The 13,757-nt window shown below is 33.8% G+C and overlaps 1 protein-coding gene and 1 pseudogene across 1 annotated transcript in view; one reads left to right on the forward strand and one right to left on the reverse strand.

Moving 5' to 3' along the window:
* The window catches only part of LOC106873095 (protein O-linked-mannose beta-1,2-N-acetylglucosaminyltransferase 1), a 154,814-nt gene that overhangs the window by 62,407 nt on the left and 78,650 nt on the right, over nucleotides 1-13,757 (forward strand). The gene's annotated exons all lie outside the window — the stretch shown is intronic.
* Nucleotides 2,763-2,907, reverse strand: LOC128250176 (U4 spliceosomal RNA; annotated as a pseudogene).

Here is a 13,757-nt window from a genome sequence, read left to right on the forward strand (position 1 = left end):
ATATAGTGTCTGTATGTGAGTACAGTTGAAAGAGACTATTCTAGAGGATATTCAAACAATTCATACAAAATTTTGTATATTCAGAACATGTGATCTATAATAGTACAAAAGCATAATATAAAATTATGATGTCACTTTATCTTAGTTCCTTTGTTATTAAAGTTTTTTTTTGTTGGTAGAACCAAATGCATGCATGGTAAAAAAACATTAATTAAAGTATTTAACACTGTATGTTTATTAAAGCAGCGAGCTGGCTGAATTGTTAGCATGTCAGAAAAAATGCTTTGCAGCATTTCTTCCAACTTTATGTTCTGAGTTCAAATTCCGCTGTGGTGAACTTTACCTTTCATTCTTTTGGGGTCAATAAAATAAGTGTCAGTTGAGCACTGGGGTCAATATAATCGACTTACGCACTTCCCTGAAATTACTGGCCTTGTGCCAAAATTTGAAATCAATATTTTGTGTATTTATTATTTTCCTATTGATACATAGGTTGAATAGGTATACAAGTTAGAAATTTGCAGTAATCCTTGGGGTAACTATTTTATAATTGTTTTGTAGTTGGATGTGTTACTGTTCTTACTATTTATAATTGCCTGTGTTCTACTCAAAACATCATAGATACATTTGCAATTTTGTCTTATTGGCAGTTAGCTACCATCTTACCTATCTATGTATCTACAGTTAGCCTGCTCACATGCTTCCATGCTTTTCAGTACATGTACACTACGTAGAAAGTTAATGTGTCAGATACAATCAATAAAGCTTAATTTGATACTGATAAACTCTCGTCCTTCCCTTGCATAAACTGGAAGTGTATTATTGAGTGGTTTCATATTAATGGTGACCAGTTTAAAGTGTTGAGCTAGTGTTATTATCCTAGAGCCAGTGTGAAGATGATTTGAAACTTTCTTGTTCTGACATTAATTAAGTATCACTTACACAAACTAATTACAACCTGGCAGCCAATTTTCTTTACTTTGATAGGAGTGGTGTGTAGGTGTGTGTGTGGGGGGGGGGGCTTAAATATCTGGGGCATCAATCCATTGACAAGTGTACTGTCGTAATTATTTTGATTAATTCTGTCTTTCATGAAGATCATCAAAGATCATGTTTTTTTAAAAATTTTCCTCTGTTTTTTTTTATTCCCCCTTTTTACTTTTTTGTACCAGCTTCATTTTTTCAATATTGTTGCTGAAGTGGGAATGTTAGTTTTATTTTTTTCTGTTTATAGCCAACATTGATTCCTGTGATGTGTCCTGCCTGCTACTATTCTCTACTCCACTGTCTCTTTCTTCTTGGATCTCTTTACTCCGTGAAGGAAGCTGAATTAGTTGAAAGCTTCTTCATGTTTGCTATATGGCCGTTAAAGCTGATATAGCTATCCAGTTAGTAAATCCAGTTAGTAATGTTACTATGCTCCACTGCAAATGAAAGAAAATTAGTTTATTTTCAGATGAATTATAATATCATCTTGTTGCTATCAGTTTTCAAAATGTATTACAAATAACATGAACTCCTGCTACTAAATCTAATTCAGATCTTAGAACTTAACTATCTCCTATGAAACTATCAATGAAACTTCTATAAAGATATCTGGACTTGTAAGATTTTCCTACTTTTAGCAGTGTAATACAAATAGAAAACCTGAGCAGCAACTATCTTTTCAGTATGTAGGAGAAATTTAATTTGATTCAGTTCATTTTCTATTCACAGGTGCTTTTAATCAAAGGCTCTTTTTTTATTCACTTTTGAAATTATTGTTATTAAGTAATAATAATAATAATAATAATAATAATAATATAATAATGGTTTCAAATTTTGCCACAAAGGTAGCAATTTTGGGAGAGGGGATGAGTCAATTACATCGACCCCAGTGTTCAACTGGTACTTATTTTATTAACCCCCGAAAGAATGAAAGGCAAAGTCAACCTCAGTAGAATTTGAACTCAGGATGTTGGAATGGGTGAAATACTGCTAAGCATTTCATCCGGTGTGCTAACGATTCTGCCAGCTCACTGCCTTAATAATAATGATAACAAGAGCGCAAACCGTCGCCAAGGCAACACTAATGTCTTCTCAGTGATTAGCCAGAGATGATTTTTAAAATGAAGAATATCTGAAATAAACTTGACTGCTCCCACAAACAAGAATACTAAAAATGAACCCAACTGCTTTCTAAAATTAAGTAAAAAAATAGGAAAAATAATCCAGAATCCTTGTCCAGTACTGGATTGATCCCAAAATCTAACCAGTTTGTGTCAGTCACGAGGCCAAACATCCTTGAAAGTTTCATCCAAATCCATCCAACAGTTCTTGAGATATCTTGTCCATGGACAAGCAAACAAGCACAACTGAAAACAATACCTCTGCCTTCGCTAAGGCCGAGGTAATAATAATGATAATAATAATGGTTTTAGTGGGTAAGTTGATTACATTGACCCTAGTGCTCAACTGGTATTTATTTTATCAACCCTGAAAGGATGAAGGGTAAAGTCAACCATGGCAGAATTTGAACTCAGAATGTGGAGACAGATAAAATACCACTAATAATTTTGCCCAGTGTGATAAAACTTCTGCCAGCTCACTGCCTTAAATAATTCTTTCTGCAACAAGCACAAGGCCTGAAATAATTTTTTTTTTTACTTGTTAGCGGTGGTTGGGAGGTTAGTTGATTACATCGACCTCACTGCTCAACTGATACTTATGTTGACCTTCAGAATGTAAAGTTGCATGAAATGGCACTAAGCATTTTGTCTGGTGAGCTAACAATTCTGCCAGCTCATCACTATAATAATAATAATAATAATAATAATAATAATGATAATAATAATAATGATTTTCAGCAAGCAATAACCACACCTCAAATTTACCTCATTGGCCATGTTACTGCCTCTGTGCAAAGATAATAATAATAATAATAATAATAATAATAATAATAATAATAATAATAATAATGGTTTCAAATTTTGACAGAAGGTCAGCAATTTTGTGGGAGGGGATAAGCTGATTACTTTGACCTCAGTATCGAACTAGTATTTATTCTGTCAACCCTGAAACAATAATAACAATCCTTTCTACTATAGGCACAAGGCCTGAAATTTTGGGGGAGGGCACTAGTCGATTACATCAACCTCACCACCTCCCAGTGTTTCACTGGTACTTAATTTATTGACTCCAAAAGGATGAAAGGCAAAGTTGACCTGGCTGGAGTTTGAACTCAGAATGTAGTGACGGGCGAAATACCGTTAAGCATTTTGCCCGGTGTGCTAACGATTCTGCCAGCTTCCCACCTTAATTATAATAATAATAATAACAATAATTCTTTCTATTATAAGCACAAGGCCTGAAATTTTTGGGGAGGGGAATAGTCAATTACATTGGCTCCAGTATGCAACTGATACTTTTTTATTGACCCCGAAAGGATGTAAGGCAAAGTCGACCTCAGCAGAATTTGAACTCAGAATGTGAAGATGTACAAAATTTCACTAAACATTTTGCTCAGCCTGCTAACAATTCTTTTCTACTCTAGGCACAAGGCCCAAAATTTTTTGGGGAGGAGGTCAGTCGATTAGATCGACCCCAGTACGCAAATAGCACTTAATTTATCAACCCTAAAAGAATGAAAGGCAAAGTTGACCTCAGTGGAATTTGAACTCTGAACGTAAAGACAGACGAAATACTGCTAAGCATTTTGTCCGGCGTGCTAACATTTCTGCCAGCTTGCTGCCTTAATAATGATGATGATGATGATAATCATAATAATAATAAAAAAAGAAATAGATTAAGAAAAATCCCAACAATGGCTGAGAAACTCAGGACTCAAAGCAAAGACTGAAGGATTTTTAATTACAGCACAAAACCTCCCCACCAGAAATTACCAAAAACATATAATAAAACAAGTAACTGCAGAATATGCGGAAATGGACAAGAAACAGTAAATCATATTGTCTCCAACTGACCGGTTCTGGCTAAGAAGGAATATATTCACAGACACAACAGAGTTGGGATCTATATACACTGGAAGTTATGCCAACACTGTGGAATAACAATAGAAAAAAAATGGTATAGGCACACGCCAGAAAAGGTCACAGAAAATGAGAAAGCAACCATACTATGGGATATGCCAATACTCACAGATAGAGAAATTAAGGTTAATAGGCTGGATATAGTTGTCAGAGATCATCAAGAAAGAAAATGCTTTCTAATTGATGTATCAATACCAACAGATGACAATGTTTCTCTAAAAGAAATGAAGAAACTTTCAAAATACAAAGACCTGGAAATAGAGGTAACTTGAATGTGGAATCTAAAAACAGAAACAATTCCTATCATAGTAGGCACATTAGGTATGATAAAAAAATATTCAGACAAATACATAACAAAAACACCAGGACTAACAAGTATATATAACTTAAGAAAATAGCACTACTAGGCACCGCACACATCCTCTGTAAAACATTTTCAATACAGTAAAAATAAGAGCACATACCCAAGGCACACAGAGCTGCACTAGGTTGTGCAGTGAAAGCATGTGATAAAAATAAGACTACTGAATAATAATAATAATAATAATAATAATAATAATAATAATAATAATAATAATAATGGTTTCAAATTTTGGCATAAGGCCTGAAATTTTGGGTGAGGGGATGAGCTGATTACATTGACTCCAGTGTCCATCTGGTACTTATTCTGTCAACCCTTAAATAATAGTAATAATAATAATAATTTTATTATTATTATTATTATTATTATTATTATTATTTCTAATACAGGTACAGGGCCAGAAATTAAGAGGTGGGGACTAGTTGATTAAATCAACCACAGTACTTGACTGGCTCTTTGTTCTATTGACCTTGGCACAATAAAAGACTAAGTTAACCTCTATGGGATTTGAACTCTTAACATGAAAGGCTGAAAGAAATACCACAAGACAATTTGTCTGATGCTCTAATGATTCTGCATTATCACTTGCTGCCGTAGCCATTATCTAACAAATCTGGTTTGTGCATTGTTCAGAATATTTGTTAAACAGTTCAAAACAATTCTTTTTTTCTGTTACATGTTCTTTTAAATATTCATTATTTGTTTTTTTAAAATTTTATTTGAAGAGTGCATTCTATAAGTGCAATTTGTGTTGCATTTTTGATTGTTTTTGGTATGATGTATTGTTGTTGTTGAAGAAGAAGAAGGTAGTGGGCTGGCAGAACTGTTAGCATGCTGGGCAAAACGCTTAACAGTATATTATCCTTGTGCCTTGAGTTTAAATTCCATTGAGGTTGACTTTGCCTTTCATCCTTTTGGGGTTGATAAAATAAGTACTAGTTGAGCACTGGGGTTGATGTAATTGATTTACCCCTTCCCCTGAAATTGCTGGCTCAGTGCTAAAATTTGAAACCATTTTTTTTTTTAATTGGGTATCTGGTTTAAATCTGTTCAGGGTGGATGAAATGAAGATATATGACAATGTCAATCTCTATGGCATTTATCCAGAATCTGAAGTAGCTGGTAACAGTCTGCTATCAGAAATAGTTTGTTCATAGGAGAGTTTGTAGAAGTGTTTAGTAAGTTCAGTTGACGTGAGGAGTAAAGAAGTGAACATTCTTGATTCATAACCTTTGTCTGTGAGTGCTGAAGTCAGTGAAAGTGGTGTTGTTGCTTTGGTTGTAGACAAATGAGGAAGAAATTGAAGTGAAGGACTGATGTGGGAGTGAGGTTGAAAGGCCAAGAGACACTATGTGTAAGAGTCACTGGAGGAAGCTGAGAATTAGAGCGGGAGAAAGAACTAAAATATCAAGCAAGGCATAGGTTTTACCTTCTGCTATTGGTGTGAAGTTACCTAAGAAAATTCTAAATTTAGAAAGGCTGAAAATTTAACCAGTAGCAATAAACACACATTGATACATGTTCTTATATACAGGGACACACATTCATGTTTACAGACACATTTAAACACCGGCATGTTGAGGTATACACAATCACATCTACATGCTTATATACACATCCATGATTTTTACATGACATAGATCTAGAATATCTTAATTGAAGGAATAGAAGGAAAGGGGACACCGGATGTATGATTAAAAGGAGGATGGAAGCGTATGTTCATAGTTTGTAGAACAGAAGTTCCTAAGTTGAAAATGAAATTTTTTTTCCATATGTTTGTAGTGTCATTTGAGACTGTTGGAAAACATCGCAAACTGAAATGTGATCTATTAAGTAATCACGTGACCTATAACAATTAGCCTTATACTTTGTCAAAAGGTATTATTTTAATTTGTCACATCTGTTATGAAAAATTCTAGCATATATGATAGTTGAATCATAAAAGATAGGATATTATTTTTTGTATTGTAATACAGACAATGAGTATGATATGGCTACATTCTCTTATATCTCTTGAGTCAGTGATTCTGAATAAATAAGTTAACCCTTTAGCATTCAGTTTACTGTCAAATGTAATCCTTATTTATTCACATTGTTTTGAAATAAGCATGCTTTATTTCATAGCTTAAAGATTTTGATGTTGTGATTGTTTATTTTTAGAATTATATTGTAGGGTAAGTGTTAAGTGACCAGATCTGGCCACGCTGAACATAAAACAAGTAGAATATTTGGACTGGATATGACCATTTTAAATGATAAAGGACTATGTTAAATATTGTAATAGATGAGAATTTAGGAATAAAGAAAAGTTGCAATTCATTCATTCCACATTGTTGTAGATGTTATTACTGGAAGACAGCTTTATACGTGTAAACTGCCAGTAAACTGAGTCTACAGGTAACTTTTGATTTTTAGTTATAAGTATTTTTGAAAAATATCAGAAACATAACAAGAAATGGCAAAATTGTTTATCACAGTTATTTACATGCCACGTATGTATCTATAAACACACACACACACACACACACACACACACACACACACACACACACACATGGGTAGGTAGGAGGATTCTGAAAAGTTGATATTTTTTTTGCCAGGAACCAGAAGGCAATTTGATGGTAGAAAAATTAGCAGCTTGTGCAATGAACAAAAGCCTCTTTTGTTTACCTGAAGGTCACTGTGCAAGCATTGTTGTTGTTGTTTAATCCAAAGTCAGTTTTAACCAAAAGCATCCCATTGTGATCATCATCCTCCTTGCTTTTTCCAAAGCATAGTGCTTCCAAGAACATATTATCTAAGGTGTCCTTCTTTGAGGGAGATTTGGCTGTTTTTTCTAACAGGTTGGTTGATCATCTAGATTGTAGACACATCTTGCATCTATTAGTTAAAAAGATTATGGTGATTGGATAGTGGTAAAAACTGCAGATGAACTTATAGGAATGGGTAAAAGAGACTTTGAGGAAGATTAACTGGAAGCTGTTATTACTAAGATCTGAGTGGTAGAGCCACCACATCATATAGCCAAGTTTTAGAGAATGAGAATAGGATGTATGGTTTGCATGTTGCTATTTAGTCCTTAGCCAGCCTTGCTAGAGCTGACCTACATTCAAAGCATTCAGGCTTTAATTTTTGATATAGTGTATATATATTGTTTTTTGATGTAGTGTATCTATATTATCCCATTGTCAGTCATCCTATTTTTCTTTTTAAAGCTGGAAGTAATTTGATCTATTTCTAGCAAGTTAAGCAGCCATGTAGAAGAAGCTCTCTCATTAAATTGAATTTAGATATAAATAGGTGTAACAGGTAGGTACAATCCATTACTGTATGAAAGAGTAACACTCTGGGCTTTATAAGTAATTAGCGTCAAGTCTTCTCATAGATAATGATAAACCAAACAGGCCAAGAGAGGATATCATTTGTTTTACACACAAAAAATCAGAGTTGTGCACCAATCCTAAATAGAGCCTTAGTGATAGGAATAATAAGACAGGAATAATATTCTATTCTAAGAAACCGAAACCTTATAAAAACTTTTTTTTTTTAATTCTGTTAAAAAACTAAAGTTATAACATTTCTTTTTTTTAATTCTTAATTTTCTTGTGTAGTTTAGATTCCTGTACCTATCACATTGATTATCACGGGTTCCAAATCCCCTGCAGGATTTTTTAACAAAGGACAAGAGATATCAATATTTGTGGTGGTTTTAGGCAATGAGCTAGCAGAACCACTAGCATGCCAGGCCAAATGCTTAGTGGCATTTCGCCTGTCTTTACGTTCTGAGTTCAAATTCTGCCAAGGCTGACTTTGCCTTTCATCCTTTTGGGGTTGATACAATAAATTCAAATAAAATTTGAAACCAATATTTGTTGTGGTTATGAAATGAAACCAGCATATGTTTCACAGGCTTAGCTTAATAAAAGCTCCTTAGAATCTGCCATGGGTTAAAAACAGGCTGTGGACAGATTATCTTAACAAACGATTTACCACTCATGATACCAAGTAATTCCAGTCCATGAACTCATAAAAATAAACTAATTGCTATTGTATCTAATTTCAATTAGTGTGATTCATTAATGAACAATTGATTTATCTTTCATTTATTCAAATAACTTGTTCACTCTATTAAAGAAGTGTTTGCTGCCAGGTCGGTTACTTCACCCCTTTGTACTTGTTAGCTTATTTAAAATATTACTACTACTACTCAATCAAACCTCTCTCCCAACTCATGAATTAACAATTTCCTGTTGTTTTTCATATCTAATAATTTTTATATTGCACCAGGATTTTTGGCATCTGACACTAGGTTGATGTATTTTGGTAGGACTCTGATAATGACTAATTACTGAAGTTAATTTTAATTATTGCCAACTTTGGTACTTTTTATGACTTTTAAATATGTAGACACTACTTATTTCAGCTTAACCACTCTCTCATATTATATTTTTACAGTTTCAGTAAGCTTCTTTTGTGATGCATTTCACATGATAGCGATAGACCAAAAACTTTTGAAATAGTATTGTGTACAATCTCGAGAACATTGGGCCTCACAGGGGTTGTAATGAAGATACTTGGAGTTATGTTGTATTGAAGAATTGTCCTTGGATAACTGCATTTACACTATAATAAAAAAAAGCTGTTTAGAATAATGATGACAATAACAATGGCAAAGTATATTTAATCAACACATTCAGACACACATCTGGACTGTTTTTTTCTTTCATTATATATTGTACCTGAATAATCATAGGAATTATTAGAGGTTTGTCTTGTTTAACCCTTTGATTTATCTTTGTATGATCTTTATATGCTTCTGTATTTATTTGTAATTTGTAATTCAAATAGTTGTTATCGCTAATACAGAGTTGTTTTTTAAATCAGTCTTCATTGATTCTGTGTTATTTCACCACTTTGCAGAATTCATTGGTTCTTAACCCATAATTTTTCTTTATCTGTTTTGTTTTAACTTAAGAATATTTTCCTCTACATTCAATGACAATCAACTTTTTTTTTACTTGTTATTCATAATTATGATAACTATTAATGATTATTAAAACATCAGAGAAATAATGTTCTGAGTTCAAATTCTGCTAACGCCAACCTTGCCTTTCATCCTTTTGGGGCCAAAAAAAATAAGTATCAATTGAGCACTGAGGCTGCTTTAATTAACTTAGCTACTTCTGGGTAAGAATATTAAAAAAAAAATAATGCACCCCTCTGCCAAGCCACCTTGAGCCAGTGTGGCAAAGCAGTATGATCTCTGGTTCAAATTCACAACCTACACATTTGACAATGGTTGGTGGAGAAAAGTCACTGAGGCCTTCGTCCTGCAGTGAACTGAACATAGGCAATCCAGTCCAATTTACATAACTGGATTAGATATTTGAAAATGTTTTCTGATTTAGTCCTTTTGTAGCTAGCATCGGTAATATAGTGAGAAGAGGAAGAGCAACCTTCCTCCCTCATTTAGAAAAACAACCTCATAGATAAGAAATCATTATTATCATTACCGTTCATTAACTCATTATTGTTTGGTAAATTAGCCAGTTTGATGGACTTTGCAGTTATTAATTATGTCCCTCTATATTCTCAGTTCAAATATTGCCAATAAAATTACTAGCAGTAATAAAAGGTTGATTTCAATTGACTATAGCCATTCCCTCGAAATGTCTGGCCTCATGCCAGTTTGAGAAATCTTTATTATTTGCAAGTGTCATAGATATGAAATGATGGGTTTACAAGATTAGAAATGGCCAAAAGAGAGTAGAATAGTGGACAGAATGCTTTTACAGTATCTTGTTTCCTCCAATCCATTCTAAGATCAAATCACATTATAACGAAAGTCATTTATCTTTCATTATTCTGATGTGTTGAGACTGAAATATCCAGCCCTAGTCCTTCACCATTTAGAGGTCATCTAAGTGCTAAGAAAAGATATCAGTATTGCTTCTCTCTATTACTGTATCTATATATTTTTAACTGAGAACTTTCAACCTTATGAATTTGAGTCCATGCCTACTTTATTATAAAACTATTATTAAACATCTACTGAATTACTTTGTATTTACTGGAAGTCTCTATTAAATAAAGTCTGCTCCATTAACTTTTCTGATTCACAGTAATAACAAAATATCGCTGCTTTTAACTGGTTCAGAAAACTATATATTTACTTTGAAAATCATATTGCTTTCTTTGAGTGAAGCAGTGGGTTAGTATTTAAAGGGAACTGGTATAGACAATTGTCTTTAATATATTAGTGTAAAGTATCTTATACATTGGCAGAGCAATGAATGGCAAAATTAATTCCACCAGGACAAGAATATTTTGGTAATATGTATGTACGGTAGCAGATCTCATTCAGTGTTCTAGAGTTTTGACCAAAATCACATAAAACAAAAATAAGTTATAAAGATTGTTTTGCCATAACAAAATATACAGTTCTCTCTTTTGCTCTGATGTCAAGTTTAGTGTTAGTACCTGTAAACTCTTTTTGTGTCGTGTTCATACCTGTATTTTATATTTTTCTCATTTGTGTAATATGTATATACATGCACATACACACACACTTATATACAGGTATGTATATACATACATATGTATGTGTGCATACACACACACACATGTATATATATAAGTATATATACACACACACACACATACACACACGCACAACTATCCTGTGTAGCTGTATTTCACAAAAGACTTGTAGTTTTTATTATAACATTATATATATATACATATATATATGATATTTATGATATATTCCTATGTTGTTAATGTTGTGTTCCATTCCATCTCATCTCCTAAAGAACTGCCCAAGGAATTGATACCCAATAAAACAATGAAAGTAAATCAGTATCTTATTGTTTATTGATCCACCACATTGAATTATTGGTTATTTACTGCACACTGTATGTAAATTAAATTGAATTATTGATCTCTGCCTACCTCTACCTCCTCCCATTCTGCATGATGTTTCTTTCTACTTTGACTTAAGAGCTACTTCTTTAGTGAGAAGGAGCTGAGAGAAAGAGAGAGGGAGGGGGAGATTTGCCACAAAGAAGACAAATCTACCATTGTTGCTGAAGATTTGCTCCCACTCTGGAAATAAAGGAGACAAGACACCAATAATAAATCAATGATAAATGCCTCAGACATAGACTTGGCTTCATCTATGATTGCCAGGCTAATATATATATATATGTACAAGTGAAGCAGCATGTGTTTGTATCTGTTACTATGCGTTTGTACATCACATACATCTATATAATAGTGAAGTTACAAACACATGAACACATGTAATTAAAGATACACACTTGTGCAGATACATTCCTACATACACACACACATATATATATATACACACACATTCAGTAGAGGCATACATTGAGAAAGATATTAATGTTTCTTTCTGCTTGTATTAAGTTTCAGTATATTTACAGTTCATATACACTCAGGCATATACTTTCAAAAGTTATAGCTCATTAATAAAATTCTACAATATGAATTTTTATATACTTTATAACTATCTCTCTCTCTCTGTCTCTATATATATATGTGTGTGTGTGTGTATATATATATATATATATATATATATATTCATCTATTAGAGTAAGGTCATTTATTTAACGAAGTTTAACAATAACAAACGTTTACTGATGGGTTTACTCTATGTTGAAAGTAAAATTTGTGAAGATCATCTTGACTGGAACATCTATCTGTCTGTTTATCTGTCCATCCGTCCATCCTGTATTTACGCACACACGCGAATTTAGATTTATTTCACACACGTAGACTCACATTTACAAACATGCATATATTTTACTATTATTTGTAATTTCAAGCCATTTATTTTTTTAGTAATTTTATATTGCAGTTTATGTGTTCATAGACACAGGTTTCCAATTGTTCAGTCACTAGCTCACTGACAGCTTTTCTGATGTGCGAGAGTGAGAAGGGGGTGTCTATAATATAAATTTATACATACATATATCAATACACACACACACACACATATATATATATAGGCATGGCTGTATGATAAGAAGTGTTCTTCTCAGCCACATGGTTCCAGGTTCAGTCCAACTGTGTGGTACCTTGGGCAAGTGTCTTCTATATATAACCTTGGTCCGACCAAAGCCTTGTGAGTGGATTCGGTAGATGGAAACTAAAAGAAGCCTGTCATATATGTGTGTGTGTATGTGTTTCTCCCCCAACCACCACTTGACAACTGGTGTTGGTGTGTGTACATCCCCATCACTTAGCAATTCAGCAAAAGAGACCAATAGGATAAGTACCAGGCTTAAAAACGAAAATAAGTACTGGGGTCAATTTGACTAAAATCTTTCAAAATGATGCCCCAGCATAACCACAGTCTAATGATTGAAACAAAAGGTACACACACACACACGTTTAGATCCTGTTAGGGTAGATCGGTATATTTCCAGAACAGCATTCAACGTGGACTTCTGGCTATCTACACCATCGTATTGCAACTATAGAGACATTTTCAAGTTCACTGCTGTTAACATTCCAGGTACTTCACTGGTAAAAGCAATGTCTAGGCATTTCAAAGATTAACAGATGAATAAAATGATGAAGAGGAAATATAGCAAGACTTTATAAATTCACAGCAATGGAAAAGGATGAAAATAACAATAATAATAATAATGATAAAAACATTAACAGTAACAATACCAATAGTAATACAACTAATCTTAGTGGCACAAGTGACACTGATTTGACACTGGTTAGTAATAAACCACAACTTTAAGTAGTGTTCATCATCATGTAACATCCATTTCTCATGCTAGTATGGGTTGGATTGCTAGACAGGAACTGGCAAGGCTAGGGGCTGCACCAAGTGCTGTAGTCTGTTTTGGCTTGGTTTCTATGGCTGGGTGCTCTTCCTAATGCCAACCACTCCACAGAGTGTACTAGGTGCTTTTTATGTGCCACTGGCATAGGTGCCATTTATGTGTCACCAGACAAGGTGACATTTTGTGTTCTTGAGCAAAACACTTCATTTCATTTTGCTCAAGTGCCATGTGGGAGACCAGCATGTCAAAGAATAGATTCAGCATTTCCTTTGTTTGTCATAAAAAGCAACTAAAAGAGGTTGAGCTAAGATTTGCATTCTGATCTTGTAGAACCCTCACCAACAACTACCCAAACTACCCATGGGTTGGAGGGTTGTTGCCTGAGTAGTGCAGAAGCATCATCTGTCAGGTGTATGCAGCAAGACACTGTAAAACTGCGTTGTTGCATATGGTTGGCAGTTGAGGTGGTTCAAATGAGAGAAAGCATTGGCTGGCAGCACAGCTTGGTGAAGTTAGGAGTGCATTAGATGTGGTTGGAGGATGATA

This window comes from Octopus bimaculoides, chromosome 19 (assembly GCF_001194135.2).
Source record: "Octopus bimaculoides isolate UCB-OBI-ISO-001 chromosome 19, ASM119413v2, whole genome shotgun sequence".
In the NCBI taxonomy this organism is placed as follows: Eukaryota; Metazoa; Mollusca; class Cephalopoda; order Octopoda; family Octopodidae; genus Octopus; species Octopus bimaculoides.